Source organism: Corvus brachyrhynchos, unplaced genomic scaffold (genome assembly GCF_000691975.1).
Source record: "Corvus brachyrhynchos isolate BGI_N302 unplaced genomic scaffold, ASM69197v1 scaffold490, whole genome shotgun sequence".
Taxonomy (NCBI): domain Eukaryota; kingdom Metazoa; phylum Chordata; class Aves; order Passeriformes; family Corvidae; genus Corvus; species Corvus brachyrhynchos.
Genome location: NW_008235774.1, coordinates 723,551 through 744,086, shown reverse-complemented (window position 1 = coordinate 744,086; position 20,536 = coordinate 723,551).

Here is a 20,536-nt window from a genome sequence, read left to right as displayed (position 1 = left end):
CGCAACCGGCGCCGCTCGAGCCGCGCGCGGAGCCCGGCGCGAGGGGCGCGCGACAGCTCCTCCATCGCTCCATCCCTCCATCGCTCCATCCCTCCATCGCTCCATCCCTCCATCGCTCCATCCCTCTCTTTCCCCATCCAGGTCCTCCGCGGCTTTCCAAGCAGCGCCCGGGAATTCCGACGAAGAATGTACGTTTAGATTTAGATGCTAATTCTTCACCGTTCTGTTCCATTATCAAATCAATATCGCACACAACTTAGAGGAAAGCCGGGGTATAAAAAGACTCATACGGTCTGGTTTTCAGCGGGAACTGGGAAATATACCCATTTATATTCACAGATCCTTAAAAAGTCAGATCTTTGAGAAGGACAATTTGCCCTGAAATACCAGGGCCCCAAAGGCAGAACGATACAAATCCTCACCTGAAGTCGACAACAGCAAAAGGAAGACTAGTTCGGCTAAAATATCAATTCAATCGCACACAGACAGGAAAATCTGTAGGACATTCATCAAGCAGTATTTACATTCAGATGGGTTCCCATCTCCCTGCTTGTTTGGATTATCATTTGCGATGCCTTTTTCCAGATTGCAACACCTTTGTCAATTCACTCCTTTATTTTCTCTAGTGTCTCACAAACACATAGAACATAGTCATCCTTTAAAAATGCTTTAGTTTGTTTTAAAGCTTCCTACTATTAACCCACATCAATATGCCAACGTTTATATGAAATATACTAGGATCGAATAATTTCTCACATGAAACCATTTGCTTTTTTAAGTTTTAGTTTGAACAAAGAATGGCCTTCAAATTTTCTCATGAATATATATGTTTGTCTATATATAAATAAAATATTTTGCATTCACACAAATCCTTTGCTTCTTCTGTTTTAATGATGACGTAAATCTCATTAATCAGCTAAATTTAAAGAACAAGGCATAGATAATATTAAACACATCATTTCAAACCATGTAAGGCATAACCTAATCAAAATAATTCTGATGTTTACAGTTTCATGTAAATCTACTGTATCCAGGAAATTCAGAACAAAATAATGCTGTTGTTTTCATTATTAAGGAGAACAGGGTTTGGACCTTCATCCTGAGTTCACTTAATTAAAATTGCATACTGGAAAACATTTGGTGCTGTACAACTGCATGCACTGTTTAGAGAGTTCAGTGACATCTGGACTTGCAGAACACAACTTCTCTCTCAACTCTGGGTATGGTTTTCACATAATTGGTATCTGGGAATATTTACCTCAGATATACACACACATACAACTGTGGAAACAGCAATTTTTTAAACATTTTCTGAGTACTCTGCTCTTGTACATTTCTATGTGTTCATTTATCTCACTTTAGGAAAAAATGTTGAGGTGTTTTTTTAAATTCTCATCTACAGATAAAAAAGGAAAAAGTGGGTTTATGGCCTATTGCCTAATAATTTTTAAATTTGTTAGCAAAGTTCAACCAATCTGACTGAGAAATACACATTAAGGCACTGTTTGTTTGGTTTTTTAAATTTTTATAAATAAAAATAAGCTTTGTTACTACTATGTGAAAGGCGCAAAGAAGCCAACTATTATTTAGCAGCAATTGGTTGATCAGAAAGCCTACGTGAGCTCCTGGACCCGTCTTACCATGTGATATCTCTTACCTAGCTAGCAGGCCAGAATTCAAAACTAGAGGTTAAGGGAAAAGCCAGAAACATTCTGGGGATGATCCATTAAAGGAACAGAGCATGTCTCAGAGGTCTTAAGACATAGAAGTAACCTAAGGATAACTTGGGATACTGAAGAGATGGGAGTAGGTAGGGCAATACAGGAGACAGAACTGTAACAAATCAGTTTAATGTTAATTGAGCAGCTTTTCACTGTAAGTATTCTAATATTTCATTACTGGACTGTTTTCTATGGTCCTGAGACAACAGGTAAGAAAGAAATTCACAGTGAATTTCAGAACTTTGTCCACCAAATCAGTATCAATTTTTGTGTTGCACAAAGCAATCCTTCAACTTTTACAGCAGTTCATCGGGGCAGAAGATAATTGGATGCACTTTTACAAGTACATTCTCCAGACATTACTAAAGAGAAGCTGTGAACAGCAAAGATTGAAGAAGAAAACAAGTCCATTAAATGTGATAGGAAAAGAAGAGTCACAAAGCCAGTAGGCTCCTATGTTGGCTATTTCCATTCGATTTGAGAGACCAATGCAAAAGACTTTGTTTTCTTCCTTTTGTTTTTCTTATAATATTTAAGCATTTTAGTAACATAGAGTCTTCTAATGTTAAAAGGTGATGCTATATTGTTGCACTTGAAGGATGTGATTTGAATAGTGTCGACTAAATTGCTTATGAAGGCTAAAACAAAAGAAAAAAAGAAGGGACAATTCTGTAAAAAAAGAGCCACAAGACATTCTCTAGAATATTGCCTCCTCAAAAGGCAGAGTTACTTTTCAGTGAGACAGAGTAAACGTCAGAACTGGATTGTTCTTGAGAAACAGAGAGAGGGAGAGAGAGAGAAAGAATGAACAAACAAATGAACTATACAGGAAAGTAACTAAGGTGGGACAGAACCAACATTTCTAAATAATATTTACAAAACCTTACTAAACCTGGCTAATCCATGGCTATTCCAGCAACTGTAGCCATTTCACTGGAGATGTTTTTGCACAAAGTGAAGAGATCACAGTGGAGATTGATAACGTCCATATTTGAGAGATGAAGAAAGCAATGTGCCCAGGGAAATAGGCCACTGCAAGGGGAAAAAAAAGTCCTCTGAATACTAAGCAAATTAGATAATATAATATTAAAACATTAAAATTAATTCACTTGGTTTGTACAAGTGATTTGCAGTATTATTCGCTCATACAGAACATTTTCAGCAATAATTCTAAGAAAATTTTGAATGTAGAATTCAATAAATAAATCCACATCATCCATACATAACTGACAATGAATCATCCCTCCAAGAATAAGTAATGGGAAACTAGGTAAAGGCATAATACAGCATACAGTACTTAGTAACTGAAAGGCAAGAACGATATTGTATTAGCTGTAGGACTGCTACTGAACATCTCTGTCAGATTTAAAGGGACAGTTCCATAGATGGTATGAGAAAAAAATATAAACATTTCATCTCAGAGAGACCTTAACAGGTGGTGAAAGGTCACAGTAGTAAAAACCCACTTTTGTATGATCTGAAATACTGGAGCTGGTCAGATGTTCACAATATATTGCTCACCAAGAAACTGAGCCCAAGAACTATTAAGTTTTTTGGTGAATAACTTTGAATAATTAATCCTTCCGAGAAAATCACAATCTGTTCACCAAGAGTTCATGAAAAAAACAAGGTGAATAATTCATTATGAATTATTTGACCAGTTTTAGCAATGAGATTCTAAATCTGCCTTCTTATGGATATTAACCTCATTAATACTATTTAGATAAAATGCTTAAGGATAATTAAAATGATGAAATACTGCACATCTAATACGATACAATTTAAGCTAGTGACTTTCTTTTCTATTTCTTGTACATCTTTATTTATTAAATTTTAAAAAGTCTCTGGATATCACTTTAGAAGCACTGCTAGTCTTGGAACAATTGATGCAATAACAGGACATTCTTAAATAAGAAGAGAGTCTTGATGGAAGACAGATCTAAATGTTTAAAATCTGATGGGGTATACTACTATAACATATAGCTAGGCATCTATAGTAACATGCTGTCACTCATGAGTTTTAGGGAATTTGTGAGTATGTCTAATCCTGCTCTGGGAAACAGAACTTCCATGGATGTGAAGGAAAACAGGTTCAGATTTCCGTTCTTAAATATTTACAGAACATTAATTATAATAATTACAAAGCAATTATTGTACAATAATTTAAAAACTGGATAATGTTACAAGACATTTCAAATTGTTCTAATGTGCCATCCTAAATTAACACATTCAAACATTACTACACTATTTCTGTTTAATTATAAACATGACATTGTTTTAAATTAAAAGCTAACATATCCTGAGCAACATGTAGCCAACTATAGAATTTCATTAGTTAAAGCTGCAGTTTCATGACACTTTGAACTGCTCTACATCGGAGCTGCCACTGTGCCAAGTGTTTCTGCCTTATCTCTTCCACCAGTGTTTGGAGGCTACTGTCCCCCCACTGCCTTCCCACAGAAATGAGTTGTTTCATGGCAGAATTCTGTTCAGGGTGAAGCCTGACAATACTACTGGGCTGGTCCAAAATCAATCCCTTATAAAAAGAAATTATCCATCTCTGTTTTGTTCCCAAACCTAGCTGCATCCTCCCTGGCATAGGTACTGATCTGACCCCACAGAGAAGTCAAAGAGACATAAAAACAATCATATAAAATATACTTCTCTATACTACAAGAAGGCCCCTGAGCTACAAGACATTCAGTTTAAAGTCAGATGAATGAAGGTGCCAGTGAAAATGCTGGAGAAGAGCACAGCAAAGAGAGCTCAAGGGAAAGCGGTGGTAACATATGGCCAAAAGTAGGGTTTGCAGCAATCAACATTTAGATTGGCTTCAGCTTCAGTGGAACCACAGGCTTGGATTTACTGTAAATAAGATCTAATTCTGAAGGAACTTCCTCAAAACAAACATAAGGCAAGTCATTTCATACTCCTCCTCCAAGAAAAAGAAACTCAACAAGCACATCAATTACAGTGATAGTAATAGTAATAGTAACTTACTTCATGTAATGTATTTTCAGCCAGTTAGCATACAACATGTGAGTCTACCAGTTGATTATACTTGATGCTGAACTGAGTTTTACCTATGCAAGATTTAATCTGACCCTTCAAAGAATATTTTAAAAGCATTTAACGGTAAATGCAAAGCTATGCATTTAAAAAGTTTTTTACTCTTTACTACGTGCAAATATGCATCACATTACTTCGAAATGTCAGTAAAAGCCTTTTAAAAGAATAGCTGTCTCTGGAATAAATTTTCCATTTAAATAATCCTGAAAGTAATCCTCTATTGGGTGGTATGATGTTAATACATTATTAAACTACTTACTACATACTATTTATATCCTTCATTAATATTTTCAGTACTACCGTTAAATTTTAATATAAAATCTGAAATTATGTAAAGATATAAAACTTTAAAACAGTTTTCTTCTTTACAATGCATCAAAATAGATGCGACACATATATATATAGTAAATATGAAAGACAATCCACTGTTTGACACTTTAAAATTATGCTAATAATTGTTTATATTAAAAAATAAAGCAAAACTGTCATGGTAGCATGTTGGCAGAAGGCAGCAGTGTGTACAGGTGGGCTTTGACTACATTGCTCCTATTTATGCAAATCACTCAATTGCACATCAGTTCTAGGAATTTTCTTCTTATTAGTTGAGTATTAGGTTTTTTATCTCTGTGCATATTAAACTGGAATTAAAGAGAGAGTGATCTCTGCCAGTTTCCTAAGATGTGGCATTCAGAAATAGAATTTTCCCAATTTAATTTTTTTCTCCTCTGTATTGAAGCAGGAATATTACAAGACAGGACTGCAGCTATTTAATACTAATGGCTATGCAGTTATAGTTACAATTTCAGGTGTACTATTTTTACTGGTCTAATGTTTTAGTCTAATGTCCGTTCATATGACACCATAATAATTTAGGAATTTTGAAACAAAAATTTATTAATTCATAAATCAGGAGATAATGGATTGGATCGACAAGATTTCATAGTAAAATTTTAGAGGAAAATGTAGTAAAAAACCTACTACTAGAAAAATGCTTATGGGAGAAACATTAGCAGTATTTGTATTCATCGCTTCTTGCTAATTAATTTTCTCATAAGGTCTGGAAAAAACACTGAGCAGATCTCCCATAACTACATCTCCTTGCAGTACTGATGGGTTGCCTGATGGAGCTCTATTGCTCTGCCCGATCAAAGAAGGAACTTTTCATCTATGAGGCTATGTAGCTTTTTTGAAAGGTTGGTTCTTTCTCGCTGTTGGATGAGTTTCCTGGACATGAATAGAGAGATCAGAGTGAGATGAAAGGTCCACAGAAATAAGTAGCAAGTCTAGATGGGCATATCTTGTTGCCTTTCAGCATGAAAGGAAGGGGATCAAAAAAAAAAAAAAAAAAAAAAAAGACAGAAAAAAAGCTTGCTAAAACAATAGATTATCATCCATTTATTTAGGTAAGAGTGTGAGATGAGACCTCCCACCAACTACCAACTCATTCCACTTCAGCTTTAATTCACCAACCTTTCAGCTGTTTGCTAATCCTCACGATTTTACTGAAAATTTCTCAATACTGTGTGATAGACTTCATTGAGAATCTCAGCTTCCATTAAATCAAATCAAAACATGATTTTTCACACAAACAACTTAAAGCTTACCTGTAAAAAATATCAGTGATTTAAAGCACAAGTGTGACAGCAATAAGAAGGAAACAGTATCTCTTTTTGGCTCTTTCTCTAATTTCTCTCTGATAATCTATGAACTATCTAAAGGGGCAGATGAAAATATCTCAGTTTCAGACTTACTTAATTGCATTAAGCAGCATGATTTTTTTTTTTTTCAAAGTTTTGTGGTATCTTTCCAGATCTTGTGGTTGAATTACAGTCTTCTGAATATTATTGTTCCAAAACAATCACATTAGTTATAAGGATAAGCAATTATTCTATTTAGTCTTTTCCATTTAGTAATTTCAAAATTTCAAAATACACACATATCAAATTTCAGAAGTTCTTTAAGTGCAGGTAAACAGTCTTCTTCCACTCTATTTAACCAGACTTGTACTAAGAACTAAGATGTTATGTAATTTTCATAAAGTGTAGACAGTTCACAAAAAAGCCTATGGTATGGTTTTTTTCAGTACTGTGTTGTTCCCTCTAACATGCTTTTTTTTTTAAGGATCAGATAAATATGGGCATTGTGTGCTAAGTAATCAAACTTGCAACTCAAAAAATGGATTTATGGCTTTTGAGAGAAACATGTCTGCATTTTATTATTTTGAAGGTTTAAATTTTCAATTAATTTATAAAGGAGCTATTTTAGTATCTGTGATTGTGATTTAATTAGTAGTGCTTTAAAATGTCTACTATGGAGGAAAGAACAACACATAGCACATAAAGGAGCGAGCTCAGAAATGCTGTTGTTAACACAATGTGCTAATATGAGAGCAGGACTGAAAATTAGGCCATGCAGTTTTCACACTGGGAGAAGCTATTGAACTATTTAGATTTTAGAGAGAGACTATTTTCCTTCTGAAGACAACAGTCTCCTTTTTGTTCTTGTCTCTTTTCTATTCCTTAAGGCCATGACTTGATAGTGCATTCCAGCATCCTGTTTTCTCGAAACAGTAATCTAACTCTTCTTTCAGCAGTATGCCTCTTCTTCTTGGAGGAGCAGACAAGAGAAAGTGGCAGCAAATGGCCAGTAAGGAAGGCTTATCAACTTCAGATAGCCACAAATATGAGATTTCCATAAAGATTAATGGCAACAGCTGATCTGTAAACAGCAAAACCAAGTCTTCTCCAGATAAAAGCTGTGTTCAGGCACTCTAGCTTTAATTAAAGAATACCATTACATTGATTAAAAAAAAAAAGTTTAGGGACTTGCAGGCATATTTAAATTAAGCAACATATATCATGAAGAAGTTCTCAGAGATATCTAATTAAATACGTTTCATCTCCTCAGTTTACCCATCAAGTGCTCTATATTTTAAGAGTTTATATTCAAATATGTATCTTAGATTCTGCAAATTTAGTCACTTTGGTCTCACCACATTATTTTTAACAATGTCTTTAGTGTTTAGTTTAATATTAAGCAAGATGATTCACTAGTTAGTTCAGCAAAGAATTCCATAAATGGCAATAACTGTGAGATCATTCTTGCCCACCCTCCACTCATGCAGTCAGAACTCCCTGTAATACAGTTTGTAAGTCACTGTCCAGTTTAAATCTGCCAAGCATTAGCTCTTTCATCCATCACCTTTCAAGTCTGAATGCGTAGTTTAAAATTAATGAAACTAGGCCTTAGTCTTATAAAACTACCAAACATTTCATTTTGAAAAGCAGATACTGCAAGCAGTCTGACTTAAAAATACAAGGAAATTCTGGATCCATAATTCACCCTCCACCTTCCGACCCCACCAACCGCCATATTAGTGTGCCCCCACCAAAATACCAGCTTGTGTTTACAGTTTCGTTTCTCCTGATGGTGGATGGGCGCGTGTACACGCACTCGCTCTATGTGCACTCAATAGGATCATGATCTGGAGAGCTGAAAATGTAAACACAAGCTGGTATTGTGGTGTGACTAGCGGTTTGTGGTTTCTTTGTTTGAATATTTCAAAAATGGCACACTGGCCAGAACTTAAGAAGAGAAAAGCAGAGCTGCTACTTATACAAAAATTCAATGGTTCCAATGCTCAGATTTCAGATAGATAAAACGGGCTGCTCAATACCTTATTTTTTACGTAGTTGGCTACGCTTGAGGGCAGGAATTTTGTTTTCAGGGATAGATAAAATACACTTTTGCCCTTCATTTCACATAAGGAGGAATACCCTGCTTATTCATGTGCCCATCACGTGATTTCTTCAGATTAGGAATGCTCTATTCATCCAAAGCTGTCTGTAATAATGTGCCTGAAGTAGAGAATATGGTCAAGCATTCACAGGATTAGCATATTTTAGGTGAATACATCTCATTCTCTTTTCATAAAGAATTTACTATATCATAGAGCTGGCCATTTTCCATTATTTAAGCTCAAACATGGATTCATATGTGGACCCCATGGAGACCCCCAAAATTACATACCCATAGAGTTACAAGAGCACAAGCTTACATTGGTGTAATTTCAGATTTTTTTCTTTTTTGCTTCACTGAAAGTAAGGGAAGCAGAATTACTTCATGAAATCACCATGAGTCCAAAAGCTTCTCTATTTCTTTCTAAGTATATCTGCCAGTCTCAATAAAACCTCATAATATCATTTTGCTACTGTTCTGAACATGGAGGGGAGGAGGAGAGAGAGGACTGAAATTCAGCTTATAAAATATTGGATTATATCCAGCTACAATATATTATTTTATTATTTTACATTAATTTTTTAAAAAATAAGTTTATGTAGATATCTAGCAGATATCTAGATAAGCTTATCTTGATATCTACTTATCTAGAAGTAGATATTTGAAGTAATTTTTTTTCCCCAATAATTTATTTTCATCTGTTGCAGACTGGTTATAATACCTATTACACATACTATACAAGCTCATCACTGAAAATTTAAACAACTGAAAGCAAAATTTAAGAAAAGATTGAAAAAAGCAGGGTAGTCTTCTCAAAATAGTGGGAAAAGTCCAGAAATTTCACCAGTATTAATGCAACAACTCTTTATTCAAGAGAGGGGCAGTTCTAATATCTATGTTTGCTATAAGAATAGTGGTGTTATTCTTATAGTACTCACAACTCATGAAAAGAGCATCTAGTTTATAAATACTTATCAGTTCATTTGATTGGAACATATCTGTCCCATAAAAAGCAGGAAATTCTTTCTTGAGGTATGTACTATTGCATTATACACAAAACCATATAAGAATATTAATCAATTTTCCTCTTAAAATACCTTTCATGTGTATTTTAGAAACACTTGATTACTTTACACAAACTGCACAACTGCAATGCCATCATAAGGTAGAACATCTTGCCTCTTTTTAATACATTACTCTATATAAGCACCCTCACAAAGACAGCTTGTGAGCATTTCACAAATTATAATAATGGAACCACCTACATGTATATCAGTGCTGACAGATCTGGATCATCTTATTTTCACCTGCAGTAAGTTCAGAGTCAGCTAAAAACTAAATTATACAATGAACAGCTTTGTTGTAGGAATATGCATGGCCTTATTTTCCACCAACCTTTGCAGAACAAACGCATGCAGCTAGCATAGATATTTAATGTAAATGGTAATAAATACTCATGAATTTGCAACCTCTTTTTTTTCATCTAAATCAAAGATAAAGTCCATTGCTTTGGGGTTTTTTACATGCTGCTCTACATATGGATGGTTTTGTCTACACAGATGCACACCTGTCCAACAGCCATTATCTGCAATAGTTTAATGTACAAAAAGGAAAGTGCATCCAAAAATAACTTCTTGCTGTTAGTTGATATGATTAATAACATAATAATGAATTAGACGACAAATTAACTAAAGCAGAATTTTGTGTTCAGCTACTACATTAAACATGATAAAATTCGATGATCATTTGCAGTTGAGATCTTCACTATGTGCTCTTCTGAAAGGCAGTGGCACTTCTGGTCTAAAATAAGAGGACTGCCAACTGAGATGATCATGCCACTCTGGAATACTGAAGTTTTAAATAGCAGTATTGACCAAATGTAGACCAATAAGACCAAACACTGGTCTCATGTTATGCCAAGGAATGTTTAGATTGGATATTAGGAAAATATTAGGAAAAATGTCACCATTGAAAGCGTGGCCAAGCACTGAAATAGGATGCCCAGGGCAGTGGTGGAATCACTGATCAAAAATCATGTTGATGTAGCACTTGAGGACATAGTTTAGTGGAGAAGGTGTTAGGTTAACTGTTAGACTCAATATCAGGGGTCTTCTCCAACCTAAAAGATTCTATGATTCTTGTTCCTTGGGCATTGTAGAATGGTTTATGCAAGGATGGCTTGAGTCACATAGAACACATTCGTAATTCAGAAGGGAAAGACAGCACTATTCACAGTGTTTCCTTGTGTTTGAAGATGTACCTGAATCATTTTTTCTAAAGAAATATAAATTTATACTTCATGAAAACATGAAATAAATTTGTGTGCAATACTGCATAATAATACATGCCTTCCCCTCCTACTGACATCAGTCAATATAAAAATAAAATAAAACTATTGTTCTTCAGTAGGCTCTATGAAAGAGCATATTTAGCACTCTTAGGTTCTGGGACCAAAAAAGCACCCTCTTTCTTCAACTAGTAAAATGACAAAGACCTCAAGAGGCAAAATATCCGAATGTCCGAATTTACCTAGGTAGAGTGTATTCTTCCTCCATAAAAATACCACTTCATTCAAAATACAAGAGACAGCTGCTTTTTCTGTCACAAGAAAGACTTCATCTTAAGGATTTTTTCTATTTGTATGGTAAAAATTCTAGAACCAATGAGAAACAAAACTTAACTACATCATAACAGCACATAATTACAACAACACACAAGTAGAGTATAAAAAACCTTACACTATTTTATTGATGACATGAATATTATCCATATCAGCCCAGTATATCTGAAACCAAGTTTCAATTACAAGAGAAGTGTCTAAGCTAGCTAGAACTTTACTGGTAAGCAGAGAAGAAAGTTTAACAAATGCTCAGGAAAGGAAGACCTGAAAGAAGTACCACAAAATTAAAAGACCTACACCATGTTAATAATATAAATAGCTCACCAACTTTAAGTATAATGGTTGTTTGAAAACTAACTATCTATCAGAAAGCTAACTATCAGAAGTATTTCCAAAGAATTCAAATCACAATTACTTTTCACACAGTGGGCAGCCTGCTCTCATGCTTCAAGACAGAGTGATTTGCATTTATAAAATTGTTCCTTAAATATTTGTGTGTATAACACACAAAAGTACAGATCTAGACTGGACAATTTCCATACTGTCAGCAAAATTTAAAAGTTACAATAGCTTCAAACTCTTTTCTCAAAAATTAAAAGTAGAAAACATTTCCTTAAAAATTGTGTCCCATGCAGGTGGTCAGAAGAAACCATTTAAAACACCTGGGCTTTAGACCCAATTTTTATGCTTATTTCACCACATTATTTGCTAGTCTACACGTGATGATCACTACTGGTAATCATTTTTCTCTTACTTACTTGAGAAATAAAAACATAAAAGATTGTCTGAAGAAAATTTGAAAGAATTGGATTTGAATGTTTTTCAGAGGGATGCAGATCTTAAAAGGTTACTGCTTATGTACACCATTAACAATATATTTTGCTGTCTTCCATTACAAAGTAACAGAGCTAGTTTACCTACCACTTATTCAAACAATATTAACTATTTGTATATTACTACTACTACAAAATCCCAGATCTATTACCAAGAACAAAGTAAATGGGTAAAGTGGAGCACAACATTTGACCTTTAAAAATATTTGTAAAGTTTTCCTCTTTTTTAGAGGGAGAGAGATATTTTGCTGAGTGGTTAATGAATTCAGACACTGACCATTTGACCTGGGTTTTTGAAAGTAATTAGCAGCTCCAGTTACCTGAAAGATGGAGCTAAGATGAGCAGGCAGTTTTAAATCAGTGCATTTCTAATTAAAAATGATGTTATTTACAGTCACTCGATAGACGTTGTAAGCATCTGTGCTCATAAAGAAATATGCAACAAAGGACTGATGATTTTTTAAAGGCTATCCACAGTTCCTGAAAATAACAAGTAAAGGATATTGAATATAAAAAGTAATTGTTAGCTAGAGGAGATTATGGCTCTTGCTTAAACATATTTTTTAGGTAAATTGGAAATGTGAAATTTAATTAATTTTTACATCCAAGTTTTGTGGAGAAAGGAAAGGTTCTCAATAGTGAGCATAAAACTAAGCTGAAAGGAGCAAATAATTGTATTGGCTTGTTGAACTGATACTGAGAAGGGTACCACAGAAAGGACAACAATGTAAGTTTTAAGTATACAAACACTAGTCAAAAACTCCAAGCTCCTAAAATACACAAAAATAGTATAAGGTTCTGTGGGACAAGGTAGTTACTAGGGAGTATAATTGCTGTTAGAAAAAGATTATCGAGATCATCACAATTGCATTTATTCCACCCCAAATTCCCTATTGTAAATATGCCATATGAATCATCGTATTATATTTCAAATATATTAAACATATATATGAAAACTAGTCAAATACTCCAAAGCATTTTTAAAGTGATGATGTTAACTTTGTCACCTGTGGACTGTGGCAAAAAAGTGTCTGTGGAGTATTCTTTGTTCTCAAACTATGTTTCCAATGCAATTCCTTGTCCACTGAAATTTTTATGACTTCACAACTCAAAAGAGATTGAAAACTACTGCCATATACTGACATACATAGCTGGAAATAAAACAAGAGCCAAAGCAAACTTTAAGGTTTGAGCTAGTATCAAGTTTGAATATGACCAAAACTAGGTAGCAGTACTTTCTTGGACTTCAGTAACCGACCATTTAAGTTATTGCATTAAGTTATCTGGGGTATTAAACCCAGATATTAAACATTGACTTAATCAGGTAGGTAGCAGAATCAGTGGTCTTAGGACAATTTAAGATATTTCTCTACCATAATAATTCAAATCCGCTTTCTTCAAAAGACTCCATACGAGAATTAAAGAATGTGTCTTGCATTACATTTTAAGAACCCAGAAACTTAAATACCAGGAATACAACAATTTATAAGATCTAATGAATATTCATTTTTCATTATCTGGTTTCAATATTTTATTTAATTACAACAAGCTTTTGTATTGACTTTTTCCTTGAATATTCTTACCTGGATTTAGACTCATTTTTATCCATAAAACAAAACAACTTAGACAGTGCTGTGGAGACTAATATTTAAACAGGAAGGGAATCATATTTACTCTTTTTAGCAGAGTAACTAAATACGAAGTAAAATAGTAAAATAGAGTTTAAATTTAATTTAATTTAATTTAATAAAATATTCAAAGAACAAATTAATGATGCCTTAAGCACCTGATAATAAGGCAATGATGCCTTAAGCCTCATCAGTTCTGAGGAATTAAAAAAAACCTGCAAATCATTTTATAAAACAATAGCACATGCAAGTGTAATATTTGCATCCACCTTCTCTGCATGGACAAAATGTTTCACTCTTTTATCATCTTAGCAAAAAGTATCTGGAGTGCATTGCATTTTCCACATCCTACCTTTGCAGAGAAAAGGCTTAGGTTCAAATGATGCTTGAAATGAACTCTGGACCTGGAATAAGATAGGAAAAAAAAGGATTTAGTAGTCAAACTAAAAGAATAATGACCCCCTAAATGAATAAAAAATCTGGATGCATATGAAATTAAAAAAAAAAAAAAGGTTGAAATTAGAAATCTGGGCAGTACTAAAAGCTTCTCCAGATCCCTTCTACAATGGAGACTCAAACTGCCACCACATGGACCCAAATATTTAGGTCTCCAAATACCAACTGTTACAACATATAATTAAAGTCGGTTTATAGCCTTTAATCAACTGAATCAAGATAGCTAGTGAGATGAGATAAATTGCTACTGTATTTATTTATGGCACATAGCCAATACAGCTAAAATAAGGATACAGCCTTACCTGAATAGTTTATTGTCAATTGCAAGTACTGTGCCTATCCACGTTACATTTCTCTCAGTGTTTGTAAGAAGCTTTCCTATTCAGTGTAATATAGTCAGGAGAATTACATTTCTGACAATTCAGGTACTACAGGAATGAAACCAACATTTTCTATGTACTTCTAGTATTTTTTCTGTGACCAACACAGAGAACAAGGCATGATCACAACTCCACAGATTGTGCACATTCAGAAAACAATTATGCTATATTTTATTTTCCTTTTCCTTTTACCAATGCCTCGTGTTCCAAAAGGCTGAACTGACTGAAGTATGACATATATGTTTAATCAATAAAATAGCTATTTTTCTAAACCAGCCAAGGAGGAGAACTATCTAGTTTATCTTAGCTAGCTATTAATAATTTGTATTATCTCAGAAAAATTCCAAACACAACTGGGCTCTATCATGCTTTAATGTTTACAAGAACAGCAGATAATTCTACGAAGGATGAAAGAAAAAAGAGTCAGAGTAATGAAGAGAAAAAAATGCCATGAGGTGTATCTTGAAGGCTGCAAGAACTAAAACCATCCTATAGAGAAGAGTCAATATATCTGATTGATAACTTTCATAATTCTGAAGACTATGTAGAAGTCACAAATTTAATGTCTAAGTTTGATATGTTATTTTGTATTTAGGTCCAGTTTCTATTTAAATAGAAAGTACAGGTTCCTCACGTCCTGAGTAACAGGGTAAATTACACATGATGAATAGAACCTTGTTTTGTAGAGGCATCAAGACTGCAAATACTTTATTCTCTGCTATATCTCTGTGATTAGTATAGCAATGTAATCTCTATAGATTTATTAAATTTATGTAGAACTCTGTGGAATGAAGCTATTTAAGAATTCTTCGTTACTTTCGTGTCATCAGAGAATTTTCAAAATCTGCAAATTGCAATCCTGTTTGTGAGGTAATTTCAAAGGTAAATGTTTTGGTCCAGCAGAAAATCGTATTTTATAGAATAGTATCATCCCTACCATCCTTTAAATCAGCCATTGTAATCACCGTTGTCATGCGTTATGTTCTCCAGCAGCGCAGTCACAGATAGATTTTCTTAAGCAGATCTTTACAAGTTGAGTTGAAAGCAATCTAATCTCGGCAAAATGGCTGCTTTCATTGTATACAGGACACCGAACCTCTTGTGTAGGACCTTTTCACCATGTTGTGATTGATTTTACATCTATTGAAAACAAGTCTGGTCTCTGCCATTTGTTTACCCTTGTATTCTCTCTTTATGCTTTGGTATGCATTTTTAATTAGATACACTCCAGTTCTTTCACCACTAGCTAACACTTTTATTTGGGAAGCAGTCTTTACTAGCCCTGCAAATATCCGCTGTTCTTTGCAATGTCAAGTCCTTTTCTCACCTTGCTTTGACTTGGTTATCACTTATATCACAAGTAATTCATCCATCTGTTAACTGCTCCAATTCACATTACTTGGCTTTATTTTAAAGATCTTAACAATGGTCAATGGTCTCATCTGGCAGCTGGTTTCTTGTAAAAAATGTGCCTTTCCCAAGTGACATTCTTGTGAGGATCAAAATATTCACTGAATGGGTTTTTATCTAGCAGTTTACAGGTCCCTCAGGCTCTCCATAGAACATATTGTATATACCCAGTGCTTTGGGCATGCCATGTGTAGCAATGTGGACGACTTCACCTTCTTCAATTTTATTTCACTCTTCTCCAGCTTTCTGCCATATTATCTTTACACATTGTTGGTTAATTCTTGTAAAAAAAAAAGATGATACATATCATGCATCTACATGATTGTTTAAGTTTGCATCCAAAGCGTGCCTTTAAAGCAAAACTCTCAAAGCAGTTTGGTGCTTTGGTTTGCTCTGTGAAGCTGTTTGTGAGTGCTGGAAGTAGACTCCCATTGAAAAACAGCAGAGCTGAAACATGCTTAATACAATTTGCAAATGGGCATTCACTCTGTTGGACACAAGTAGAGCTATCCAAAGTAAAAATACTGAAAGAAATATATCATGGTTGCCTGTTTAGCCCCACACATTTGCTCCTCCTAGTCTGTACTACTCCGTAACACAGACATAACCACAGAAGTAATTGAAATTGTCTTTGTTGGTTGGCTCTCAGTACCTGAAATTGGTGACAAGCACTATACCAATGACACAGCACTTCTATAGAAGCAATGTTTCAGCCCAATCAGAAATATCTTAAGTACTAAAGGAAGTGTAAAATTAATTTTTATTGTGTCACAAATAAGGGGAAAATCTCCCACTGAATAAAGGGGGGGAAAAAAGTGTAGTATTGTTCCATCCCACAGCAATCCAGAAAAAACCCACAGTATGTCCACTTTACATACCACCTCTCTCTTAATTTACAGTTTTCAATTTACAGTCTTCTACACAGTTATTTAAATAAACTGTCTCTCACAGAGTAGCACCTTTGCAATTGCCAGGGACACAAACCCACTTCTCTGTTTCCTCATAAAAATTTTCCATAGACACCCCCAACACAAGCATTTCCAACAAGACTGATTTTTTTCTTGGCCTTATCTTCTCCAGATGGTTTGTAGATAGTTCTCACAACTCAGCCATCACTTTAAATAGACTTAAAAAGACAAAAGTCCAGTTTCCTTTAGGACTGCATGTGAAACTTGTATTGGCTGGTGAAATTTCCAATGTAAACAAGATATACATTTTCTTGCTTAATATCATTTCCTTAACTGGGATGGATTATATCCAAATACATTGTTACCATTCTTCTCACTCAAATTAAACTGACTTTATACTTGTCATACTTTAATGGGCAGGTCTGTGCTCTGAAAGAGATGAAAATAGTTTTGTTTGCAGGTTTTCAATAATCATATGTTTCATGATTAATGAAGCCTCTTTCAATCCTCTAGCAGCCTTCTGCAGCTGATTGTAGAATTGTTGAGGAGTCTAAAAAAAGTAATCTCACTCATATACTATCTTTAACTAATCCTGTAAAATTTTATTCATTGTTTGTGACAAGACTTGCTATTACTCTGCATGCAGCAAGGAATTGATCAAGCATTGTACAAGCTGTTGGGGACGTCAAAGAGGTCACCATCAGCACTTCTAACTGAGTGAGTGCTTGCCAAGGATAACAGAAGAAATCATTTCCCCATATACAGGTTTGCCAAGACAGAGTTCCAGTCCATTCCCAGGGTGAAAGGCTGTTTAAAACACTATTATTCCTTCATTACTTCTTCAGTGTTTAACTACCAAACATAGTTCTAAACCAATAAATAAATAAAAAAATAAAATAGTGTGATCCTGGCTCTATTACCCTCTCACAAAGATTATGTCAGCTCTCGCACTCCTTGATGTATAATTAATTCCCCATGCTCTGTTCTACATGTTTAAACATAGAAAACAAAAATATCCACAACTCTAATGTTTTGCTCAATCCGCAGTGCATTGGGTATTCTAACATCTGAAACTGTATCTTCTGTTGGGTCTGTTTGGGTTTTTTGGTGTTGCTATTTTTTTCTTTTTAAATATTATAACTCAGTTCTGGAGAACTCCTGCTGTCCTAGCACAAACAGCACTCTCTATATATATGACTTGCAAGAAAATTGTGTCCAATCTCCCAGGGTATTCTTCACTCTCATATTTTGCCACTTAGCTATGTAAAATTGAATTATATCTTTACAGAGCTTCAGCAATATTGCTGCTTTAATCCAATCAGATTCTAAGGGAACAAACAGATTCTAAGGGAAAATTGTATACCAGGAGTTAGGAAAAAATAGTGTGATCTCTTAGCAAGACTGATCTCTGTTGATCACTTCACTACAAACAAGGATAGGTTAGCATGGGGAGACCAGGAAAAATGTTAAGGGTCCAATCAAAGGTAGTTTTTACCACTTACGAGAGCCATCCAAGTAATAAAAAAGGGAACAAACCTTGAACGTTTTCTTGCACTGCATTACTGCAAATCAATAAATAAAATCTTTTATAGATTAGCACTGGTTAGACCAAAACAATGAGGGATTCAGTAGCATGCGAGAGAGTGCCCCTCAGATTAAATGACAATTTGGAAGTGTTTAACAACATATGGTCTCTTTTCTTTGACATATACGATTAAGAATATATCTTTTTTATATAAAAATATAAAATACCATCTGTCATAAGTTCCAACCATGATACTGTCTCTATATATCCAATTAATTCACTATACTTTCTAGTGTAAATATTTCTCCTATTTTCTCCTTTTTTCTTTTTCTGTAACTGTATTTATTTATAACATTTCAATAAATGTATATATTTAAAAAGTCAATACTATGACTTGAAATGTAATTAGGAATAACAATGAAAGTCTGTTTCACTTTGTATTTCAAAGAAGGGCCAAATCCTCAAATGGTTTGAAATGCCATTGCTTATTTAAGTCAGTGGTTATAGGCATATTATAAAGATTTAACTATGTTGTTTTTCTTTATCATACACATTAACCCAGAGAAATGCTCACTTTTCATAAATATTTGTTTTCTTTCTTTTTTCAGAAGTTCAGAGTTCCTTAAAGACACATGACTGCAGAGTGAGAACCCAAATATAATGGGTATTTCTCCTTAAGGTGCCAGAATTCCAGTGAACACGGAGGAATAAAAGGTTTGCTCTCAAAAAATCATGGTAAAACTAGCAAAATACATAATGAATTTCAATTCACTGAATACTTTACCTCATTAATTTAATCCAAAAAGAAAAATCTTTGACCACATCATTATTATCATGACTTTTGTGAACATTAGGACATGCACAAGTCTCAAAATACAGTCTCAGGACTATAGGAGCTAAGTTTTGCCAGGTTAAAACAGGAAGGACTGTAACAGCATGTTTGAAGCAGGGTGCAAGACTTCTTCCTTTTGAGACAAACATACATAGATAAACATACACATGGACAGACACATAGGTTCTACTCTTTGTTTCTGAGTAATTTGGCTGTGGGTGCACCAATAAATTACACTAATAGGTTTTTGCATTAGTAATGTGAAAAAGAAATTACTATCCCACAATTTAAACTACATTTCAAGCCTTTAGCTTTTTAAGAATCTTTTGGAGATTTTAACTCTTGTGATTCCCTCAGCCTAGTAAAGATCTGAAAAGGAATGGAAGAGACAAATATTTTGCTTCTCAGAAAGGTTGCTTCTTAAAAAGCAGAATACCATATCATTGTAATTCCCTTTCTCTTTCTTTGGATTAATTTTATACTTCATGGTATAAAAAACTAAGACTTCTGTGTCTGCTGAAGTGTTCTGGAAGTGATGACTGTATCTGTTTGAGGTTATTTCCATGTAATTTATAACTTAGTACCTTTTCACCTGCTTCCATGTAGTTGGTATGTGAGCAGAAAATGCTGATCGTCTTCTAATATTACATTCTCAGTCTTTAACGGAGCTTTCAAATAAACCATGAGGCTCTTCTTGGTCGCTCATGGCAGAAACTCTACACAGAGTTCTAATAAATTGCTTTTATAGGTTCTTAAGCTGTCCCAATATTTTCTAAAATACTTGCAGTATTTCACTAACTACATATAAATCAACTTTTAAAAATGCTTGTGTTAGCCATAGTAAGTTCATAAGGGGCACTGAGATCCACAAGTTGTTCACATGCTGATAATGTACTTCCTTGGCCTTGTGATTTGCTTTTAACTTACAACAGCGTTTTCACTCCGGAGTTAACATAAGGGTAATAGAAGTTCCAATTTGCTTCTGTTTGCATCAGAGTAGTTTGCATCATTCATCACCATACATGCTTTTATGTGATTATCTCCCTATTATCTCTGTTTGGCCAAAATTCTCACTGTTTCCATTTCTGCTTGTGCCGGTTTTATACATATGGCCACTCATGTTTCTCTTCTCTTCTCTTGTCTATATCCTTGTATTTTCTGTAGTACCGTTTTTGAGAGGAGTACGTGGTGCTGTTCCTATTACAGTAATCATTCTTTTATTGATTTGATGACTCATTTGTTGGTTCTTCTGCCATCCTATCGTGTCGTTGTTGCAGCACTGGTGACATTCGGCTGCACAGGGACAAAGTTAACCCACAGCACTTTACAGCAGAGCAGTTTAAGCCGTTTCCCTTCGGCCTATTCCACTCGGAGCCTGCCTCCCTCCGGAGGTCTCCGCTCTCAGAAGCTCCTCCC